Source organism: Littorina saxatilis, linkage group LG2, assembly GCF_037325665.1.
Source record: "Littorina saxatilis isolate snail1 linkage group LG2, US_GU_Lsax_2.0, whole genome shotgun sequence".
Lineage (NCBI taxonomy): Eukaryota > Metazoa > Mollusca > Gastropoda > Littorinimorpha > Littorinidae > Littorina > Littorina saxatilis.
Genome location: NC_090246.1, coordinates 92,927,486 through 92,952,413, shown reverse-complemented (window position 1 = coordinate 92,952,413; position 24,928 = coordinate 92,927,486). Strand labels below are relative to the sequence as shown.

Below are 24,928 nucleotides of genomic sequence, written 5' to 3'. Positions count from 1 at the left end.
CAAAAAGCGACCCGAGAGAAACAAAAACAAACAAACAAACAAACAAGTCAAAAACCAGACATGCTCAATGCTGAATTTTTCTTTGCATCCCATCGAACACCCTTATTTCTGATATGTGACCAAGCGATGGAATGGTCTTGTACCATTTACAAACCTGACGAGATCTGAGATATTGAGTCAACTAGTGTGCACAAGAAGGAGCGTGCTGCTAATTAATTGATTAATTTATTGATTGATTGATTGATTGATTAATTGGTTGGTCGATCGTTAACTGAGCAGTAGTGAAGACATAGTCAACACATACACTGACAGAAGAACCCCTTTCACATCCAAACACAATTATACATCTGTCTGAAACGCTCCACATATATATTACATAAAAACCACACAGGTACAGCCGGTGCATCAAAACTAGCAATGTGCATCGAGGGGCCAGATCGGATTCGGGAGTGCCGTCGCATCGCACCGAAAGTGTATACCCATGACACATTCATAACTTCCTTCCCAGATGTGACTTCCACCTACAGGCCGAGTCAGTGTATTTTAAAGGCACAGTAAGCATCCCGTAAACCATCCCAGATACTGTCAGGCTTTAACACACAGTACAAACACCCTATCATTTATACACTCACCACTTGAGAACATCCTAGGTGCCCTACGTAAAGAGAGAGCAATTTTCAAATAATTAATTTTGCGGATTGTCTGAGTCAGACAATCGGACGGTGCGTTATGGCGCTAGACCTAACTTTTAAAATATAAATAATAAATCGACAGCTTGTTGTACAAACATTTTTAAATCATAAAATAATTCTTTTCTCATCAAGACAAGATCAGTACAATTCGAAGTTTTGAAAGTTTGAAAAAAAAGAAAAGCCCGGAAGCAGGGTCACGCAAGGTCGTGATTCTCGTAGCAGACGACGGTTATATCTATCGCCAGTTCCTCTGAACAGTCAAAAGCCATCGCGAGAGTTCTTGTGAACCACAGCCGTTTGTTTCGTGCATAGTCAGAGGTACATAATAACGTGCTATTGCAGATAAGCTCACAGCGAGTCGCATTCAAATTACTAACTGACGACTGCATTGTGAAAAAGGGAAACTGGATCACACGGGTTCACGATGGCTCATGGGTAAGATAAACCACGCAAAAACAAATTCTTTAAAAATTGCTCGCACAGTCAAAAGCCATCGCTAGATTTCGTGTGAATCAAGCCGTGTGTTGCGTTTAGATTCAGAGGTACATAATAACGTGCTATTGCAGATAAGCTTACAGCGAGTCGCATTGAAATCACAAACTGACGACTACATTGTGAAAAAAAGGAAACTGGATCACACGGGTTCACGATGGCTGACCATCAGCCGCCGCTAGACGACGTCGCTGCGCACACCCACCCGTCGCGCCAAAGCCAGCAATCTGGATGCTAGCGACGTACCCTACAGATACAGATACAGATACAGATGGCTGAGGGGTAAGATAAACCACGCAAAAATAAATTCTTTAAAAATTGCTCTCACTTTACGGAGGGCACCTAGGATGTTCTCAAGCGGAGAGTGTTTTAATGAAAGGGTGTTTGCACTGTGTGTAAAAGCCTGACCGTATCTGTGATGGTTTACGGGAGGCTTACTGTGCCTTTAAATACGCCTTGTTCAAGCAGAGTGTCAGTCTGATGACGTGAACCTTGACAATCATCACTCTGTGTCAGATTGATGATTGCTGCATGGGGGCTGTCGGCATGGGTGGAGATAAGTCAGTTATGCCAATGCACTCCCCCAGGGGTGCGTTAAACATTTTGCATTGGCAATTCCGGCGCTTACCTTGCTTATGGTCTTTAGATGTTTATGATTTTCCAGGCTCTCGGTTAGTGGCTGAAGGGGATCCATTGTATATACTCTAAAGTTTTGACGGCGCAAGCTGGAATCTTGCATGCAGTCTGGTGCCGGTAATAGCGGAATTCCCGTGACTGGGAGATAATGGGAATTCCACATCCGTCATGTCATTAATGCGCAGTTGTTTCGTTCTTTTTCTGTTTATTTCTTCAACGCTGGTGCAGCATTTGTTACTGCCTATCCAAAAGCTGGTACTGACAGTACTGAGTTACCACTAAATTTGAGCACGACATCATTTTGGGAAGGACAAGCGCGTTCTTAGTTTATAGGACGGGGGACGGCTTCAAAACGAAAGAACGATGTTGTTTTAAACTGTCAAACAGCAATGATCGACGCTGTAAATTTTAAGTAGGTTATACAAACCATGACTTATGGCATCACCATAGCGGCATATAATGCAACATTGCGCCCATCACCGGAGGCTAATACTATTAAAACTATAAACCGCAAAGAAGATTGAATTACATTCTCAGCCTAAATGCCCACTGCAGAGTTTGTTGATAAAATCAAAACCGGTCTCCTGTTCACGAAGATTTGTTGTATAACTGGTCTGGCAGATTTCTAGCTTTCGGCCATGATGCTAATGTGCGTGGGCGGTGAAGATGATAGGCGTTTGTTAGGCGTTGCAGAGACCCCACTGCATGAGCTCTACATGTTTATGGAGCTCTGTGATAGACCCCCAGTTGAGACGTGGTGAGATATTTATTCCTTCCATTCAATCAAAAGGTGCGGCAGTCAGTGCTTATTGTGTCATCGTTTCAGCAGCATGCACTGAAGCGCATGATTGTTTATGCGATTCTATGTTTAAGTATTTGATGGAAAGGTACTTGACGCCAGAGGTATTCACGACTTTCCGACCTTGACATTGTAGTGGGTTCAAGTGGGCGTCGGCATCATTGTCCAATCAGAAATAATAAAATCTCCTGCTGGGCAGTTTTCGGTCCGAACTGATGAAATGGCGCAAAACATGTTGCGCGAAAGAGGAAAGAAGAAGAGAGCATGGATTGACAACCGTAAAGGGGATTGCGGCCGTGCTCTCTAGCATAGTTAAAATGTAGGAGAACGACACACAAGATACGTTAAGAGCCATTGGTTACCAAAATGAGAAAGAAGGGTTATACATCGTAGTCAGTGAAGTAGCGAAGTGTGTATAAATAACTGGAAGATATGTTAAACCGGAAATTAACCAGAAGAAAAAACAAAATGGCAGCCCCCATGAGCTCAAAAAGGTCAATCAAAAAAGTCGTTGCAACCAAACTGAACCCCCTGAAGATGGAATGTGGCCGCTGGTGTGGGGTGGTGGTCTAAGGTTTACGGTGACCGCCCCAAAGCTGCATCTGTTCAGGGTCGTGCTTGACCAAGTCATACGATCACCATGCACATTGGCCCGATTTGCACAATATGTGATACATTCTTCATTTTTAATCCATTTTTCTCTTGTCTTTGCTCAGGAGCCTACGGTGCGGTCCTGATTCAAAACATTGGGAAAAAAAATCACTTATTCACAGTTGCCAACATTTATCCGAGGAAGTCTGTTTTGTGCCACGTCTTTCTTCTTCTGTTTCTACTTCTACGTTGTCTGTTTCTCAAGAGTCAGCCGACGTTTACTGAAAACAACTTTTTACGTGTATCTTTTATTGCATGTTTTGTCTGGCTGGTTTGTAGGAATATATAACATATATCTGTTAACCACTACAAGTACACGACTAGTACATTTGTATCATCTTCAGAAAAAACCCAAGGTCATCGAGATATTTCTGAAGTTATTTTGCCAAAACAGTAAACGCATATGAAAGAACGCCAATAATTCCGTCTTAACAAAAGAGTACAGTTCAAAAGCAGGGGCTGAGCTTATACATCTGAATTATTTATGTCAACACACTGCGAACCAGTCAAAAAGCATACTTAATATGCAAGTCCGAACAACTGCCGATCAAAAGATCCCGCCATGCATCACAGATTCCTGCAGTTTAAATGTTTACATAATACATGTATCAAGTCAGACAATGTTGGGCGTCAACTAAGACTTTGTGGTAATACATTATGTTTGGCTATCAAATATATTTCCCTGTCTTCTTCTCCTCCAGAACATCTACCAGTACAAGGACAACAACGAGCACAACAATTTTCACAATCACCACAACCCGGCTCACCACCCCCTACCGTCGTCCCTCACAAAACAAAACAAAAGAACAAACAAAACAAGTCGCGTGAAGCGATATAAAAACATTATTTTAGTCAATATGTCTGATTAAAAATAAAAGATCAAAAAAGAGCTTGTTTTTAATCCGAATATAACATATTTATATGTTTTTGGAATCAGAAAATGATAAAGAATAAGATAAAACGTAATTTGGGATCGTTTTATAAAAAAACCAAATTTAATTACAATTTTCAGATTTTGAATGACCAAAGTCATTAATTAAGTTTTAAGCCTCCAAGCTGAAATGCAATACCACAGTCCGGCCTTCGTCGAAGATTGCTTGGCCAAAATTTCAATCAATTTTATTGAAAAATGAGGCTGTGACAGTGCCGCCTCAACTTTTACAAAATGCCGGATATGACGTCATCAAAGACATTTATCGAAAAAAAGAAAAAACATTTGGGGATATCATACCCAGGAACTCTCATGAAAAAATTCATAAAGATCGGTCCAGTAGTTTACTCTGAATCGCTCTACACACACACATACACACACACACACACACACACACACACACACACACACACACACACACACACACACACACACACACACACACACACCACGACCCTCGTCTCGATTCCCCGTCTATGTTAAAACATTTAGTCAAAACTTGACTAAATGTAAAAATGGTCCGGAGATATACCCAGGAACTCTCATATGAAGTTTCATTAAGATCGGTCCAGTAGTTGTCTTGGAATCGTTCTACACTAACACACACACACACACACACACACACATACACACACACACACACACACACACACACACACACACACACGCACAGACACCACAACCCTCGTCTCGATTCCCTGTCTATGTTAAAACATTTAGTCAAAACTTGACTAAATGTAAAAAGAGGAAAAAGTGTGCGTTTACCATCAGATTCCTCGCGGCAGAAGGTTCAGTTTTGGTTTGTGCTTTTACGTCTTTGCAAAGAAAAGCTCTCCACACAAAAAGAGAAAACAAGTTTCAGTCGGGTTACAGTGAGATTTTGTCTAACCAGATTCCTTTTTTTTTGCGGAACTAGGCCAGTATTTTCCGGAAGGAAATGTGACTTTGAGATATCTAAACACATGTTAGTCAATCACGCCGCAACAACTTTAGACGGGAGTAGAGAGGAGGGGAACCTAGTGTAGCGAAAACATACCCTTGAACATTTCAAACCAACACCTAACTTTTTCCAGCCATGTTTGCTCTCGCTCGTATGTTGACATACCTGCAGGGTAACTCGTGCAGGGTCTTGTTCCTCGCACTCGTTTTTGTCTGAAACTCAACGTTTTTAGCGGTGTCTAAATAAATAACATGCACCTGCAAGTCGAGGTTTTCAGAGGCGTATTGCTCGGAGTGTTCAACATGTTGAAAATATTCCACGTGTTTCTAAGTTACTGTTTTTCTCCTTCGGCTGCTACCCCATCCTTTTGTTTGTTTGTGTTTCCTGTCGTTTCTCTAAATTGTTTTTTTCGATTTTGACTCTTTTGTGACAATTGTTTTCTTTATCTTCATTCCAACTCTTGAGGATACACATGTACTCACAGTGTCAGGTCCGTAATGATGTTTTCTTTCTGTTGTGTGGTTCATCGTTTGTTATTTTGGAAGGGGAGATAATTTGTTTACTTTTGCGGTGCATTTTCGCGTCAAGGTTTTGGCATCCGGCGATGGCAACACAGATTTTTGAAAAGCCCAACAGGAAAAAGGAAGATAATAACAGTATACAGGCAGAACCCCTCGTGTGTAAACACATAGAAACGTGTACGCACGAACAGACACATCCACTTACTCATATATGTATACACTCACTCAGACGGAAAAGAAACAGACTGGAAAACAGACAGGAAGACAGAATTTTACGTGTATGTCCGTTTTTACCCCGCCATTACAGGCAGCCATACGCCGTTTTCGGGGGAAGCACGCTGGGTATTTTTGTGTTTCTATAACCCATCGAACTCTGACATGGATTATATGATCTTTTCCGTGTGCACTTAGTCTTGTGCATGCGTGTATACACGGAGGAGGATAAAGGGACTGGAGGTCTGCACATAAGTTGATCTGGGAGATCGGGAAAATCTCCACCCTTAGCCCGCCAGGCGCGGCGAGGATTCGAACACGCGACCTTCCGCATGGGATCGGAGGCCGGCGTTGGATCCACACGGCCATTGGGCCCGTCATAGGCTACATACAAAACGCAACTTATTAATAGGCACGACGCCTCTCACAGATGAATAGGTTCTAATGTGATTTTTATTTATTTTACAGAATGTTTTGGCCAAGTCCAGCGGAACTTACGTCACCGGAAGTGAAGGATGACGTCCCACATCGCAGAGCGTCATCGTACAAACGCTACAGTGCCAAGTAAGCGAATGATTTGGCTTTAGGAATTCGTCTCTCTCTCTCTCTCTGTGTCTCTCTCTCTCTCTCTCTCTCTCTCTCTCTCTCTCTTTCGCTCTCTCTCTCTCTCTCGCTCTCTCTCTCTCTCTCGCTCTCTCTCGCTCTCTCTCTCTCTCTCTCTCTCTCGCTCTCTCGCTCTCTCTCTCTCTCGCTCTCTCGCTCTCTCTCTTTCTCTCCCTCTCTCTCGCTCTCTCTCTCTCTCTCTCTCTCTCTCTCTCTCGCTCTCTCTCTCTCTCTCTCTCTCTCTCTCTCTCTCTCGCTCACTTTGTGTCTCTGTCTCCCTCCATCTATGCGTCTGTCTGTCTGTCTGTTTCTCTCTCTGTCTCCCTCTTTGTTCTTCCCTCTTTCTTTTTCTGTCAATCTCACCCACTCTCTCTCTCTCTCTCTTTCTCTCTCTCTCAACCCCCCCCCCCCCCGCCCTCTCTCTCCCTCTCTCTGTGTCTCTGTCTCCCTCCATCTATGCGTCTGTCTGTCTGTCTGTTTCTCTCTCTGTCTACCTCTTGTTCTTCCCTCTTTCTTTTTCTGTCAATCTCACCCACTCTCTCTCTCTCTCTCTCTCTCTCTCTCTCTCTCTCTCTCTCTCTCTCTCTCACCCCCCGCCTCTCTCTCTCTCGCTCACTTTGTGTCTCTGTCTCCCTCCATCTATGCGTCTGTCTGTCTGTCTGTCTCCCTCTTGTTCTTCCCTCTTTCTTTTTCTGTCAATCTCACCCACTCTCTCTCTCTTTCTCTCTCTCTCACCCCCCCCCCCCGCCCTCTCTCTCTCTCTCTCTCTCTCTCTCTCTCTCTGTCTATGTCTCCCTCCATCTATGCGTCTGTCTGTCTGTCTGTTTCTCTCTCTGTCTCCCTCTTGTTCTTCCCTCTTTCTTTTTCTGTCAATCTCACCCACTCTCTCTCTCTCTCTCTCTCTCTCTCTCTCTCTCTCTCTCTCTCTCTCTCTCTCCCTCTCTCTCTCTCTCTCTCTCTCTCTCTCTCTGTGTCTGTCTTACCTAACCCCATCCCTCTCTCACCCCCCTCCCCCACACCCTAAGCACACGAACGCACATCCCGCCAGCCGAAAAGAAAAGAAACCTCTGTTTACCAATTTCATCACGTAAGCATCATGATTTGCTGTGACTCTCAGTATCTCTTTCGCGACATAAAAAACCCCACCTCTTATCGATTGGCTACACTCTTTTTGTCTGGAAAGATTCCTGCTTCTGCACTCATAGTTACGCTTTCTTCCCCCAAACAGTCAGTACACCGAGGGAAAGATGACTTCACATTCTTTCCGGTAGCGAAAATGTCGCTTTGAAATGTAATCGCTCCAGTCACGGTAACCTTGATTCAGTATCGGTTTTTGGCAGCGAGAACGGTTTTTGGCTGCGTCTTTATCTCCCTTTACTGCACTCTTATCTTCCATAATGCCGCCACTTTATCTGCACTCTGACGTATTTTGCGAGGATCTAGAGAAGTAGATATTTTTTTAAATTGTGCTGTCGTTTATGTTTTCCAAGTTCGTTAGCAGGATTTGGGGGGGGGGGGGGGGGGGATCTTTCTTTTTCTTTCTTTTTCTTGTTTCCCCCTGCTTTTGCTTTTTTGTCCGTAATTTGACAAAATTGAATAAATTTTTCTCCCTAACGATAAGATAGGAATTGGATTTGTTTTTGTTTGTGTGTATGCGTGTGTGTGTATTTTTTTTCTACTTCCTAAGTGTGAAAGGAGTATGCGTGTTGGCGAATACTTCTGGATTTGTGCTTTAAAAACACTTTTTTATCGTAAAGATGTCACTTTGGCGTTTTTTTGTCGTTGGCTTTTAGGGTAGAAATCCACACGACTGCTAACCTTTGCCGAAATCAAGATAAGACTACCACCCTTTCAAGAGAGGTGTCAGTTCCGTTTCGTTTGTAACACTAAGGTTTTGTCCTTAACTTCGTTTCCTGCTATGTTCTACCTTCACTGGTGATTGTAAACCGTGGTTTGTTTTCGTTTTTTGTTTGTTTAAATCTTTTTTGATTGATTACTTACGTTTCCTTTCGATGCTCCACTTTCATACAGTTCTTTTTTTTACGTCTTTTCTGTCAATAGTTTCTTGTTTATCTTTTTCTTTGGCTGCCTTCTTTGTATCTGTTCTTTTAGTTTTTGCCTGGTGGTAACAACGACTAGCTTGTTTCCCTTTCTTCTGGCAAGAATGGAAATCTCCGCGGTGTTCAATGTGGTATGTAGCTAAGGTGGTAAGTTACTCGTTCTTTGTGCTTATCACAAAGAAAGAAAGTCGTATGACGAAATAAATAAATCTGGTTTGTTTTTAAAACAAACAAACAAACAAAATCAAAAAACAAGAAAGGTAAGTTGTTGGAACGTTTGTTATTGACAAAACAATACATTCACAGATATTTCGACCCAACGGTCTTTTAAATGAACAGACAAACAAACAAACACAAAATCACACACACCCCCCCCCCCCCCCCCCCCCCCCATTAACGGGATCTTACAGCACACAATTTGTGACGCCATCTTTAATCAGACATTGTTTTTGGTGCGGGATGAAAACATGGCGGCGACTCTCGACGGTGCCAGTATCGGGCAACAGTATCTGCATCTTAATATGCTCCGGGGATCTGCTCTTTGAGATTAGAATTCATAATCGGCCCGCTCACGTGTCAGACTCCCGATTCGCGCGGAACTTGTTGCAAGCTATCAGGCGGAATCAAAGGGCGTCGTGTGTGCATGTTCTCGTTTTATCGCCGCAGGTGGCAGACGGTTGCAGCCATGTTGTTGGAGACCTTGTCTGATCGCAGATTACCTTTGTTGCGTAAGTGCCACAAATATGAAACCGTTTTGTGACGGAAGACTGCAGGCAGGCCCACCCTCGGTTCAAAGGAGAGGGGGAGGGGGGGGGGGTGGAGAGGATGGCGTAGAGAGACAAAAACGCTATCCGGCCTCTGCATCGTCTCAGATCCGAGGGAAAGATCATTTTCCCACACAGACGTCCAGGGGCATATGACGTACGTAACACACAAACCACTCGAAAAATTGAAAGACTGGGAATGCTGTGGGAAAATTCGCTCATTTTCTTCAGCTTCAGTCACAAAAGCAATACAATCAAAGTGCAAAAACACAGTCTGCGAATGTCGGCTAGCCTCTTTGTAACACGGAACACACTCTTCCATACCAGACCTTCCAGTCTAAGGAAACTCGCCGCATTGGGAGAATGCTGTGGCACCATTGTGAAGCAGTTTTTTTCTTCTTTTCTCCTCTTTTGTTGTTGCAATAAGTAAAGATATAGTTACCTGGAGGGCACATTCTGCGAGGCAGACAAAGGCCCTGGTGTGAGACAAGGGGATACCCCATCAAAAGCATGCCCCCGGAATCAAACGGAAAGGCGTCGATTGTTGATGGGAGAGAGTGGCGGGATGCGCAACGGGGGATGTGGTTAATCCTATGTCACGTCACTTCCGTTCTCGCGCACTTATGTGCATGTGGACACGGAGACAGACTGACAGAGTGACACTGGGAGGCAGACAGACAGACAGACATACACATACATGCATGCACGAACGCACGCACGTACACATGCACACACACACACACACACACACACACACACACACACACACACATGCACACACACACATTCACACACACTACTGGCAAAGAGAGAGAGAGAGAGAGAGAGAGAGAGAGAGAGAGAGAGCGAGAGAGAGAGAGAGAGAGAGAGAGAGAGAGAGAGAGAGAGAGAGAGAGAGAGAGAGAGAGAGAGAGAGAGAGAGAGAGAGAGAGAGACAGACAGACAGACAGACAGACAGACAGACAGACAGACAGACAGACACAGACAGACAGACAGACAGACAGACAGATAGACAGTCTAGAGACAGAGAGTCAGAGACAGAGAGTCAGACAGAGAGACAGACAGAGAGAGAAAGCAACGAACAAGTCTGTTCATGCAGGAAAAGCCAGATGCCTTCTGCATTCATCGTAACAAGCAACTTGCTTTCAAAACACGTGTGACGAAGCCAACACAAGGGGCAAATTTGTTGCAGCCACCTTTGTAATTCTCAGCCTGCGGTCTGAATACCTGAATGCATCTACAGGATATTTCATTTAAAAGGCACACGGAAAGGGAATGCTTGTTGATTATCATCTTCAGCTGTGTTCTCCCTCTGCGAACATGTAATCTGATTTTTGCAACAACAGGGACCCCAAAATGATGCTGCATGTTATCCAGAAAAGAATTTGGGGCACCGTAAGACTTCACCACAACCTTTTTATCCCATTCTTCACTGCACAATTGAGCCCTTAAAGAAAACACTATCCCTCATCTACCTCTGGCTTTACAACATATGACAAGGTGTGCGTTGGAAGTAGCTCAGCTGAAACTAACTGCTTGTCAAAATAGTCAGAGGCAGTGACAATGACTGCTGTCTGTATTTGCTCTGTCAACACGACGTAACGCACGTAGCATCTGCCCACCAACTGTGAAAATCATCGCCAAGATAGTGGTGAAGGGTTGCGGTGGAGTCAGCCCTGGGGGCCACGGTTCATACGAACTGACAGTATCTCTTCCGTCATCTTTCCTCGCCACACAGAGAGTCCCCGCCTAGCTTCTTCACCCCTGCCACCTCCCGTCACCCACCATATCCACACCCTCTTCTTCGTCTTTTCTCTTCACCTCTGGGTTCTTAAAACAGGGACACTGACCTACATTCATCGTCTATGACGGCATTGGTGTGGCTCTCAGTAACTCAAAAAGTGTTTTCCATCGTGCAGTCAGTTCGCTAAAGTGCTCAGTATTCACAGTTTCTCTCACTTCTCTTCCTCATAACCATTCCCTCTTCGCTGAGCCACTGACCAAGTTTCATCAGAGATATTCTAGCCTAGAATGTCTTTGGTTTCATGGCCCATAACGATACTCGTATGGAGCAGCAACTCAAATGTGTTATTCTTCAATGCATTTTGGGCCAGAGCCGTGCCCAGTTGTCATGATTCTCACGTCAGCCACTGACTTCGTTTCATCAAAGATATTCTAGCCCAGAATGTCTTTGGTTTAATGGCGCATAACGATACCCGTAAAGGAGCAGCACCTCAAATGAGTTATTTTTCAATGCATTTTTGGTCAAGTGCCCGGCAGTCACGATTCTCTACGAGCATGAGCAGACCGCGCTGAAAAACGCCACGCCACGTGTTCCCCTTGGAGGAACTTCACGGTCCATGCACCGAACAACAAAAGCTCTATTCTTTTTGACACTTCGGTTTTAATTAAAACTTGACCAACGACCTTTCCAACATTCGCACTGCTGAAAAATTCGTGTGCGTATAAAATAATCTTTCATTAACACTCTTTGTCCCCTTTCCCATCGCATAAATGTCTCTTTCTTCAAACCTTTTTTGGCCACTTCTGCAACAGCGGTCCGTCTTCTTGTTGTTCTCTTTTCCTTTTGGGAAATAATGTCTTACTTTTGTGCGTACTTTTAGTTGACAAATTATTTACGTGTGTGACCCAGACAGGCTCTTGCTCCTGGCATTGAAAGACTCTATTTCAGCACCGTGCGGCATGAAAGATCCGTATCAGAAGCGTTAGAAGAGATCCGTATCGTTGCACACTGAAAGATTTATCTCTCAGAAAGCCCCACCGTTTACGCAATCCGCGCCTGCGTTGAATGCTAGGAGGCAGGTGAGAAGCTGAAATTAGTGGAACGAAAGTTACCTTCAATGTTTTGACTACTGTACTTTGTTTTCATCCATGTAATACAGCGCGGCGGTGGTGCCATCAAGAAAAGACACTACAAGCTTAGACCACACGCGGAGTTTGTGTAATGGGAATTGTACTTACTTACTTACTTAGGCCATTATGAACCCCCGGGGGAGCATAGGCCATCGACGACAATTCTCCATCCGACACGGTCCTGGGCTGCCCTTTCAATCTGGCTCCAGGTCTTCCCCTGCCTGTTGATCTCTGCTTCAGTGTCTCGTCTCCAGCTGTTGCGCGGCCGGCCTCTAATGGGAATTGTGAGTTATGTATATAAAGTGGATTATGAATGAGCGAAACGAAGAAAATGGAGGGAGAGAGAGAGAGAGACTGACTGACTATTAGGGTTTTTAGCGAAACGAAGAAAATGGAGGGAGAGAGAGAGAGAGACTGACTGACTATTAGGGTTTAACGTCCTCTTAGACCAACTGGTCTATATTGGGACAGGTATTGGTAATACGCTGAAGATATGGTGTGATACTTTCATTCGAACAAGCCCGCTGTGGCTGTCTTCGACACACCAGCATTGGGTTTGTCTCGTCAAAGTATCGAAAATACGATCATGATAATCAGAGACGAGAGATGATGCATGCGTGTCTTCGTGTTTTCCAAGCCCTGAGACTTTCGCTGTGAACGTGGGATCTTTTTCGTGCGCATGTGTGCACACGGGGGTGTTCGGACACCGAAGAGAGTCTGCACAAAGTTGACTCCGAGAAATAAATCTCTCGCCCAACGTGGGGATCGAACCCACGCAGAGAGAGAGAGAGAGAGAGAGAGAGAGAGAGAGAGAGAGAGAGAGAGAGAGAGAGAGAGAGAAAGAGAAAGAGAGAGAGACAGACAGACAGACAGACAGACAGACAGACAGACAGACAGACAGACAGACAGAGAGACAGAGAGACAGAGACAGAGAGAGAGAGACAGAGAGAGACAGAGAGAGAGAGAGAGAGAGAGAGAGAGAGAGAGAGGCGGGGTGGAGGATACGGCAGTCCGCTTGTAATAATGTCGGAAATACCCACATTTTTGACCTTGAACATAGACAGGGAAAACTTATTTACCCATGATTTTCAACAAAACCACACTCATACAGGAAGCTGGTGTTGTTTTACAGAGAGAAATAAAGTAGTCTCTGAAGTGAGACAAACCTAATTAAAAATCTAACGAAAAGTAAACTTCTAGAAAGAGCAAACAAAAAGACAGAAAAAAACTTGTAAAAAACACAGAAAAAGACGGAAAAAAGGCGACTTCGTCCCCCCACTCAGAATTAGAATTTAAGGGGTGGAAGGGTTGCTTGTCAGTTGGTGGGATTAGAAGGAGAGGCGTTTATCCCTGAGTTGGGAAGTAAGGTCAGGCAGTGGACCATAAAAAGTGTCTTTGTTCGTTCACCTGTGCCAGTGTTGGCTTTCTTTCTTTCTTTTTCTTCTTTTTTTGTTCTCATGTTTTTCAACTTTGTTCATCTTACGTTACCCACAGTCACTTTGTTGTTTAGATTTATTTTTCTTATTTTTCTGTTCTTTTTCTTTGTTGTGTCTGCTTTGACCTGTTTGTCATTTCGGTTGTTCATTTGCATTTTTTCCAGTCAAAACACAACAAATCTACTATTTTACGAAGATATAGTCCCAACACGCGATGCTTACGCCGAGAACTCTCCAAGCTGAAGTTGCTTGGTACCCGACATTTTGACTATGTGGCTGTGTGTTGTGTTAGTAGTTGATGGTGATGTTCACCCCACGTCACGTCTTCTGCCACCAAGAACCCCAGACACGACAACAATGCAACCAACATAGCCACCACCACCACCGCCACACACGCTAAAACACACAGCAACAAGACTCCGGTGTGAAGGCGAGATGCTTCGTTGACGTTTTCGTTTTGCCCCTAACACTAAAACTGCCGACCTCGCTCCGTCAAGCGCAACAATGGCAGGGAGGGGTTGCATGCGCGACATTTTCCTCCCAACCTTTTCCAATTACTTGTTGATGGAAGGGAACTGGATCTGCGGTGGCGCTACGTGTCATGTGACGGCAGCTGAGGCAAATGGTGGTTTGACTTGCACCTCAGTCTGACTGTGCAGTCCTATGATTTGTTGACATGTGGTCCCCCCCCCCCCTACCCCTCTAAACAAAATTAATAAAAAAGCGCGCCGAGAATGTTCAAATTTTAGCCTTGCCTTTCTCGGTGTTTTTCTTCCTTTCCTCGAAGAGACAATAGAAACGCCCGTTGTGTGAAAATTAGGTGCCAATTTGAAGCCGAGTTTCTTCACACGTAGCGTGCTTATGTTCTTTGAGCATCGTTAGTCTGCATCAAACGCGGGGGGCTTATTTTTAAGCCTCGTCTTTCCGTGTTTCTGCGTTTTGTTTTCGTTTCAAGGAGACAATGGTAGCCTGAGACCGTTCTAAAGAGCGAAACAAAAAGCGCCTTTAAGGCTAACCTAATTTTTCACGAGGACCACGTGTGCATCTACCGTATCGCGTTGACAGTGAGAAAGTTCAGTTTTCAACCTCGCCTTTAAACTTGTTAATCCATGCTACCGCATAAACATCAAGGGAGTTCAGTTTTCAACGGCATCGCCTACGTCTATCTCCACTTCAGTATTTATCTTCCGAGTCAACAGAGAATCGGACCCCATCGCCCAAAGCAGGAACTTGCTTTCAACAAGGACCGCGCATATCTTTATTAAAACTGAAAGTATGATCGTTACAGAATGCCATGACCTTGCTGCTGTTTTCAAAATCTTTGAAAATGTAGCCTGGGAAGATAATAATCAAATTAGTAGTCAAGGTTTTTTGAAGGACAGCTGTGATAAAACTGTCAGTTATATTTGTTTATTAGATATGAATGAAACAGCTTAGATGGGTGCATATACTTTAAAAAGTTCCTAGACCCCTCCCCCCCCCTTCATCCTAAAAAAAACCAAAAAACAAAACATGTCAGCCGAACCACCGTAGAAGTACTAACCCCGAGGCCATCCAGTTCGTTCTGGACCTCATGCACCTTCACGCTTCAGATTCCTGAATGGCAGGAGATATTTGTACATTGTACTTGGTAAATAAGTGACAGGCAGAGTCCAAACAGTACAACCAGCAGCACGTTAGTAAAGGAAAACAAAGGGGTCAAGCCGCTGATACGGCGTGCTTGCTCTTTGCGGCTGCACCAAATGACAGCACTCTAGGTTTGGGGTCACGGAAAGTTTCTGAACGTTTTGAACAGAAACATGAGTGTATTAGTGTCAAAGGACAGTAGAGACAAAAGAAACCCGCAAAGTTTCATTGCGTAATCTAATTGAAAAGAGGGAAAAATAGATGGGAAAAATCGATTTGTAATAATTTGCAAATCAACCGCAATTAGCTATCTGATGATGGAATTGTGCAGTGCTTTAGTTACGTACGGGGTGATCCCCCAAACAAAATGCAACCAATAAAAAGGCTAATTATTTCTACAACTGTTGGCCAAATTATTTCATAGTTGGTATACAATAACTTCATCTTATGCACAACCTGTCCACAAAGTTGCAAGTTTGTAGGTCAAATGGTCTGACATTTGTGCAATTTCAAAAAAGGTTTCGGAATGTGTTGGGATCACCCTGTACTAGGCCATCATGTCTACGTTAAGCAAGCATGTCTAACCTCAGTTTCTCCATATAACTGATACGAGGAATTTGATTCTTACTTAAACATTTCCTGGCGAGATAGGAATCTTCACACTTTGCCACTGCAGTTATTTTGCAGACGTATGATATGATGACAGTGCAGAATTATCTGTGTTGGAATGTCCCAAACGTCTTCCTGTGGTATGACAGACGATTTTGTGATCATGCACAGTTTACACCACAAACCAAAACCGAGAAGGGGGGTCTCCGACATCAACAATATTATGATAGATATGCAAATACACCATTCCCTAACACCAAGCCACGCACGGGATGTATTTTGGGAGAAACTTATTGTGGAAGAAAACAAGTCACGTGATCTTAGGTACATAATTCCGGAAGGTGAAAGAAAACATGACCTTCTGCGCATGCATATAAACGCGGGTTCTATTATGGGAGGCTGCGCATGTCTGAGTCTGCCTGTGCAATAAATCCAAGGGGGCAAGAAAGTGGTGCTGGCTGGTGATGGTGCAGAAATCTGCTGTGTCTGGCCGATTGTATGACTGCATGATGTGAATGCATTGTGCAATACCTTGAGCAGGTGTATAGGGGCCAGGTAAAGACGCTCATATACAACTTGATGATTCAGCGGAATTACTAGGCATGCAGGATGGCAGCAGAAGTACAAACGACCTAACTTGTTTACAAACACCAGTAAATGATTGCAATCGCAAGTTAAAATAATAAAGCAAGGAATTCATTGAAATATAAGAAAATTAAGACCAACAAAGCAAGGAATTCACTGGAAAAAAAGAAAAATAGGACTAGTAAAGCAAAAAATTCACTGAAAAATAAGAATAATAAGACTAGTAAAGCAAGGAATTCACTGAAAAATAAGAAAAATAAAGAGTTTGCAAATAAAATTCGCAAGCAGCAGGTTTTTTGTTGTGCTTTCCCAGACCCCCACATGCTGAGTCATTTATCTGACACCTCCTTTTTCTCTAGTCCACATAATAATGTTGTCGACACCCTAATACCCAGGGATATCTCAAAACTAATAACTCTCTAGAAGCAAAGACAGTCAGGCGACATGTCGCGTCATAAAAGTCGTTGTGTGTTATTGTGTTTGACATAGGAGGGATACACACTAATTCTTGTGGAGTCTGGCACTAATCACCGAAGGATTATTCCTTTCTTTCAGCCACGGAAACTGATCATGTTACGTCTGCTGTGTGATTCCATCCAGTTAAGCCGCTTGGAAACAGTGATATGGTGACAGTTGACATGAACGGTAGTGTTATCATGTTGCAAAATAACGCCGTCTACTTAAAATGAGCCCCTCAAAGCCAGTGTTCAGCGCACCTTCCGCATCATCACATTCCGTGCATTTCTCTTTTCCTACTCCTCTTTGTATTACTGTACTTGTGGAAAACTACCATCCTCAGATCCAGGGGTTGCGACAAGAAGGTGAGTGTTCAAACTGATGTTCGACGGGCTCAATGGCCTAGTCGAAAAGACGCCGGCCTCCCATGCTGAACGTTGCGTGCTGGAATCCCGGCCCAGGTCAACTTATGTGATATTGCCCTATCCCCCTTCTGTTCACGCAAGCACAAGACTAAGTGCGCACGGAAAAGATCATGTTATCCATGTCAGAGTTACATAAACCCATTACGGAAAGACGAAAATACCAAGCACGCATCCCCCGAAATCGGCGTATGGCTGCCTATATAGTGGGGATAAGAACAGAAAACAAGCGAATGTTTTACTGATGCGTGGCTACTACGGCCTCATAGTTGCACATGGCCTGCCCCCGCTATTCGCGCCGGGTTTTGAATTAGAACTTTGCTTCCAAAACCGTCACATGGAGATAAGTCTACTTCAAGATCAAAGATTTGTTTTTGTTTTAGCTCAGCTCCTGTATGTGCTACGCATCTAAAAATACACATGTTTACGCTGTAATTAACTCTGGCAAGTCGCGCGCGTGGCGGGGGTAAGGGTGGGTGGGACTCCCCAGCATTTCAGGTGATTTAGTAAGCGCATCATTAGCTGGCTAAGAGGTGTCATAAATTAGGACAACACGCACGACTTACTCTCTCGTAAGTCTCGTAAACAACACAGGGAGAGAATGTTTAGTCGTGTTAGTGGCTGCTTCATGGAAAGCTGGCATAAACTGGCTTTTGAAGGTATCTTTCCGCTCCCGTCCATCCTTCTTTCGTTCTCTGTCCCGTTTGTTTATTTTAGTGGCGCCAAGTTGTTTAGACGTGTTTACTTTCGTGGCGTAGTAAAGTTTGGATTTCAGCGATTTAAACAAACCGAACATTTTTCTTTAAATTTTGTTTTTTGGTGGCTGTCACCATCTAGCGTTTTTGCGACATTTACCTCCGCATGGTGTTACTGTTTTCCTCGCTCCTGAATGAACCGTCTTTCTTCTTGTAACTGAGTGCCGAAACACTACGATCACCTCGGGAAGCGAAGTGCAATCAAACAGGATTGAAAATGTTAGGGCTAATTTCTTAGCCCTATTAAAAACTGTTATGCAAACCCGAAGGTTTCCATGAACATACAGACAATCGGAAACCACCAGACCCCATCACAAACAGAATTCTACAATACACACCGGTGTTGACTTTTAAAGGCCAACAACTCGGGTGCAGAGTCTGCTGTGAAAGGAGCGGTAGCCTCCCCTGTCACATTCTAATGCGCAGTGCAGAGAAAGTGCAGCCCTAAACTGCAAATAGTATTAATCAGTAGTGTCAGCCAGTCTCAACACCTAAGGCGCACTCAGAAAAGACTCAGTACTGTTTTCATAACTGAGTATGTGTCTACTTTGACTCTCTTGTAAGAGACAAGGAGAATGTAGGCTACAATCCACAGCTGGCGTAAGCTGATTAATAGTTCAGGACCCAGTATCGGTAAGAGATCAATCTTTTCCCCGTTAAAAGACGCCTTCGTTCCAATGTAAACGACCATGTACACTGCGACTGGTCTGTCCAGTCTGATCACGCGTGCACGTTCTGCGCAGAGTGTCAATGAACTGATGGATTTAATCTTTTGACTGACACCTGTGTCAAACTGCAAAATTCATAGAGCAAACAATGTTGACACTGTACTGGAATCCACCAGGCTGTTGATGCTCTTATCCCACGTAAAAGCCTTGACAGACCTGTGTTGGTGTACATGATGGTTCACATGGTAAGGATGATATCTTTAACAAACCATGGACATTGCAAGTGTTGGGAGACCTTCGATATGCTTGAAACTGTTCCAGAAAATAAAAAAGGCCATTTAGTAGGGTAGCACACATGAATTGATCATTCTCACTGAGCGTGTATACGTACATGGCCTTTGCAAGACCTAGAACAAGGTCAGATTTGCATCTTCAGGTAATTGGCTCTGTGCTTCTCGAGACGATTGGTGCGCAACCCAGTTGTGACTTCATAACGATAGAAATGAGAATCCTCTCTCTGTCTCTCTGTCTGTCTCTCTCTCTGTCTGTCTTTCTCTCTGTGTCTGTCTGTCTATGTCTCTCTGTCTCTCTACCTCCCTCTCTCCCTCTCTCTATCTCTCTCTCTCTCTCTCTCTCTCTCTCTCTCTCTCTCTCTCTCTCTCTCTCTAACTCTCTCTTGCACAAGATGTGGGACTCTATATCTCCTATTAGATCGGCTGCACTGGAAGCTCAATGAAGCGAGGACGAGCTAGGTTACTAGGCTGCCTATGGCTCATTAAGAGTTGTAAATCGTTCATGACGAAGAACAGTTATTCTCTGCACCAACAAAACTGCACACATAACTGTGGTTTTACTACGCCTTGGCAAGAGGTCTATGCTAAAAAGCATGGGGAGGTGCCGTTTATTGTACACAAATCGAGGGTTGAACAGAATAAGGGAAGAGAGTAACAGTATCATGACGTATTCAGTCAGTAAAACTAATGTAGCACGATTATAGGACACAAATGTTCCTCAGTGACTAAGACTCACACAACAAGAGGAAGACGAACATGAAACAAACACGTGTATGTTGATCACACACACACACACACACACACACACACACACACACACACACACACACACACACACACACACACACACACACACACACACGCACACACACTGACACACACACACACACACGCACACACACTGACACACACACACACACACACACGCACACACACTGACACACACACACACACACACACACACACACACACACACACACACACACACACACACACACACACACACACAACGAAACGGAGGAAGTTGTTTAAATTAGTAAAGGTGCAGAGTAGCTCTAGGAACATAGAGGACACAGAGACTGAAGCGTATAAAGACATTTAATGTTAAACTTGGTTGCTGAGCAGAAACTGACAAGTCTACCTTCTCGGTCCAAGTAAAACATTAACATGGATGTTATTTACGGCGTTGGGATCTTTGGATAATGGTACGACAAATAACAAATAGTAACTAGCACTTTTCCCACGAAGAGCAGTGTGCCGCTTGGTTCACCTTGGCAGACCACGCCGCAATTTATGGGACCAGTCTTCAAGACACCCAAATATACACACGCACGCACACACACACACATGGCATGCACGCACACATGTGAACTCAAATATGTTGCATATAAAAAAAACTGCACACACACACACACACACACGCACGCACGCACGCAGGCACGCACGCACACACGCACGCACGCACACACACATACACACACACACGCACACACACACACACACACAGGCACACACACACACACACACACACACACACACACACAAAACAAATGTACGTACACCCAATTTACAGTATTTGACTAGCTCCAACCCACCGCAGGAAATTCCCCGCTCCAGAATTCACAATGTAGTCGCCAACTGTTAGCGTCTAACAGCTTGTTAACCTAAAACCAAGGACTACTGTAGTAGTCCTTGCCTAAAACATAGACACAACAAACTAGATACAACATAATGAGAACGAGGAGAAATATGGCACTATTTTGTTGCTCCAAATACAAGCGGTTATGCTTCGAGAACCACGTCGCCTCTGATGTAAGGCGAATCTTTGTTCGCTGTGACTGTCAGATCATTAAGTGTGTGTGTGTGTGTGCGTGCGTGCGTGTGTGTAGAGCGATTCAGACCAAACTACTGGACCGATCTTTATGAAATTTGACATGAGAGTTCCTGGGATTGATATCCCCGAACGTTTTTTTCTTTTTTTTTGATAAATGTCTTTGATGACGTCATATCCGGCTTTTCGTGAAAGTTGAGGCGGCACTGTCACGCTCTCATTTTTCAACCAATTTGGTTGAAATTTTGGTCAAGTAATCTTCGACAAAGCCCGGACTTCGGTATTGCATTTCAGCTTGGTGGCTTAAAAATTAATTGATGACTTTAGTCATTAAAAATCTGAAAATTGTAAAAAAAATATTTTTTTTATAAAACGATCCAAATTTACGTTCATCTTATTCTCCATCATTTGCTGATTCCAAAAACATATTAATATGTTATATTTGGATTAACAACAAGCTCTGAAAATTAAATATATAAAAATTATTATCAACATTTTTTTTCGAAATCAATTTAAAAACACTTTCATCAAATTCCTTGTCGGTTCCTGATTCCAAAAACATATAGATATGATATGTTTGGATTAAAAACACGCTCACAAAGTTAAAACGAAGAGAGGTACAGAAAAGCGTGCTATCCTTCTCAGCGCAACGAATACCCCGCTCTTCTTGTCAATTCCACTGGCACTGCCTTTGCCACGGGCGGTGGAGTGACGATGCTACGAGTATACGGTCTTGCTGCGTTGCGTTGCGTTCAGTTTCATTCTGTGAGTTCGACAGCTACTTGACTAAATGTTGTATTTTCGCCTTACGCGACTTGTTTTCTGTTTCATTTGACATTTTAGCTAAGCGGGATACACGTGAAATCACTGCACAACCATTGCTAGTAAGCTATTGATGTTCTATTTATGTTAAAACCGTGACAACCTTGGTACCGAAATTTAACACTAGAGCCGTGAAACAGGATTGGATCACCTGCCTGCTATACTCTACAACGGTGCAGGAAGTATTACATTAAACTATCAGCACTGTTCACGAGCAAAACTGTACCCACAGCCATTACATTTTTACATTACATTTATTTACATTCCATTACATTTATTTACATTCCATTACATTTATTTTTTCGTGAATAAAGCATGCAGCTGCAGGCTGTATTGATTCACTGAGACGAGAAACGCATACGCAGGGACCAAGGTTCCTTTAAAGCCAATAAAAAAAGAACAGTTATTAGAAACATTAGCCTGTGACTTGTATTACTCGATAATAGAGGGGTGGGCGGAACAAACAGCCCGCAAAGGATGGAAAACACACAAATGTCGAACAGCGAGAGTTAAAGGCCCTCGTAGCTCTTCAGCGGTTAAGTATGAAAAGGAACAACACATAAAACACTACGAATCTTCCAGGGTGGTCTCCCTTGGAGCTTTTGATCTCATGGCAGATTTGCTGGATGGGGTTTTCCTGTTTGTTGCTCAAAATATTGCAAAATGAAGAGTGATGGTTTGTGATATGATTTTGAACTCGTCTTTTTTGAGAACACAAATACTCCTTGGTTGAAGGCATGAGCGATAACCTTTGAAAAGTGTTTTGCAAATACAGTCCCACCGTTGTTTTTGTGGTGTATGCACAAGAAGGTAGTACAGTAACTGTAAACCTGAAAATCACATCATAGTCGGCAAATATTGAGTTGAAATGCAGACGCGAAGAAAGAAAAACAACATTTCACTGTGTCTGAAATGGAATTTGCATTTTATTGTTCCTTAAGTTCAGACACCCCCCCCCCCCCTCTTAATTTTTGTTTTTCTCTTTTTATGAACTCCCACGTACCCCTCTCTGTCTGTCTGTCTCTCTCCCTCTCCCTCTCTCTCTCTCTCTCTCTCTCTCTCTCTCTCTCTCTCACGCTCTCTCTCCCTCTCCTCCTCTCTCTCTCTCTCTCTCTCTCTCTCTGTATCTCTCCCTCTCTCTCTCTCTCTCCCTCTCTCTCTCTCTCTCCCTCTCTCTCTCTCACGCTCTCTCTCCCTCTCTCTCTGTCTCTCTCTCTCTCTCTGTCTCTCTCCCTCTCCCTCTCTCTCTCTCCCTCTCTCTCTCCCTCTCCCTCTCTCTCTCCCTCTCCCTCTCTCCTCCCCTCTCTCTCTCTCTCTCCCTCTCTCTCTCTCTCTCTCTCTCTCTCTCTCTCTCTCTCTCTCTCTCTCTCTCTCTCTCTGTCTCGTTCTCTCTCTTTCTGTCTCTGTTTTTCTTTGTTTTTGTTTTTGTTTTTGAACAAGCAGAAGACATCGATTTTCTATAAACTCATGTTCAGCCAGTCAGAGACTGTGAGCCAGTCTCGTCTCAGTGATATGACAGATAACGATACAATCATTACGCCAAGACCGCCACGGATACGACACTTTAAGTTTGTGGAAAGAGCGTAAGACGCTTATCTCTGTCGTGGCATTGTAAAGAAGGCTCCAGCAGGTGTCAGTCAAGGAGCGGACATAAATCTCCTCAAATGATACTAAGCAGATACGTTTGACGCAATTCACCCAAAGTTTCTCCCCAAGAGGGGTTTACCTCACGATTAGATCTGGCAAAGGCTCATAATTTCCAGACTGTACACTGCGGTGATAAAGTCCAGAATTATCGCTGTATAAATTCCCGGAAAATGATGCCCGCACAGGCCGCATCAGCTGCCCATGTCCTCGTCGGGTCTTGCAGTCTTTCTTGAGACAGTGGAACCTCCCACAAACGCCTGGCAGCAAACATAAAATCGCAGTCTGCACAGGAAATAGCCCGCCCTGATATGGCCCTTCGTGGTCGGCTGGGCGTTAAAGGCATATGTACTCGATGACTATACACGCTAATTGCTTTACCAACAGCTGGAGACATGCTAAATTAAGTTCCCTGCAAAATATTGTGGTCTAGGACCCCTTCAATGTTGAGATATGTTAATTTTCATTTTGATCTGGATCGTCCTATTTATAGATTTGGCAACACATGTAACGTTGATGCAAGGGAGCTAACACCGCGGCTTTGTTGACATCCTCACTTTTTCAGAGGCTAGAACAAGCTGTAATGCATGTATTATGGTCCGCGCATGGTGACATATCGTCATTATATGGTCTTATGGTGCGTTTGACATCGATTATGGGCAAACTACACTTTGTAAACACGGGAGCGCGTACATATGCCTTTAAGCAAACAAACAAACAGGGAATAGCCCGCCCTGATATGGCCCTTCGTGGTCGGCTGGGCGTTAAGCAAACAAACAAACAGGAAATAGCCCGCCCTGATATGGCCCTTCGTGGTCGGCTGGGCGTTAAGCAAACAAACAAACAGGAAATAGCCCGCCCTGCCTTCGTGGTCGGCTGGGCGTTAAACAAACAAACAGGAAATAGCCCGCCCTGATATGGCCCTTCGTGGTCGGCTGGGCGTTAAGCAAACAAACAAACAGGAAATAGCCCGCCCTGATATGGCCCTTCGTGGTCGGCTGGGCGTTGAGCAAACAAACAAACAAACGGGAAATAGCCAGGATGTTGAATTGTTGTATGTGTAAAGGTGGAGGAGTGGTCTTATCCCTTGTAAACGCCTGGGCAGATGATCTGAGATGGTGATCCGATTAGTTTACCCGGGCCTTTGATTTGAACCTGTCGAACATGGAGCTCATTCCGTCATTTGATATCACAGAAGTCATTCATTGATGAAAGTGACTTCGAACAGCCGGAGTGCAATAATGACACAGGGTCAGTGATCTTGGAATCGATAACGCTAAAGTTCAAGAAACCCGGTTTCTCTTCTCTGTTTTAATAATTTCAAAGGCAACGCTGAAAATAGTAGAATTCTTGTCTTTCAACAGCAATTTTAGCCATCGTGATTATTGTGTGTGTGTGTGTGTGTGTGTGTTGTGTGTGTGTGTGTGTGTGTGTGTGTGTGTGTGTATGTGTGTGTGTGTGTGTGCGTGTGTGTGTGTGTGTGTGTGAAAATGTTCTAATTGTGTAATGCTTTAGTTGTACAACAATTCTAACGACCTTAAACAGTCGAAAAATCGCTCTTATAGTGTCTGTCTTCAAAGGTTGCACGATACACTTTGAATAATA

At 43.9% G+C, this 24,928-nt stretch overlaps 1 long non-coding RNA gene across 1 annotated transcript in view; it reads left to right on the top strand.

Annotated features, from left to right (window-relative positions):
- LOC138960186 (uncharacterized) overlaps nucleotides 1-24,928 on the top strand; it is a 49,996-nt gene that overhangs the window by 17,927 nt on the left and 7,141 nt on the right. The window contains exon 2 of the long non-coding RNA XR_011453906.1: nucleotides 6,344-6,439. This is a non-coding gene — a long non-coding RNA (uncharacterized lncRNA). The remainder of the gene's footprint in view (nucleotides 1-6,343; nucleotides 6,440-24,928) is intronic.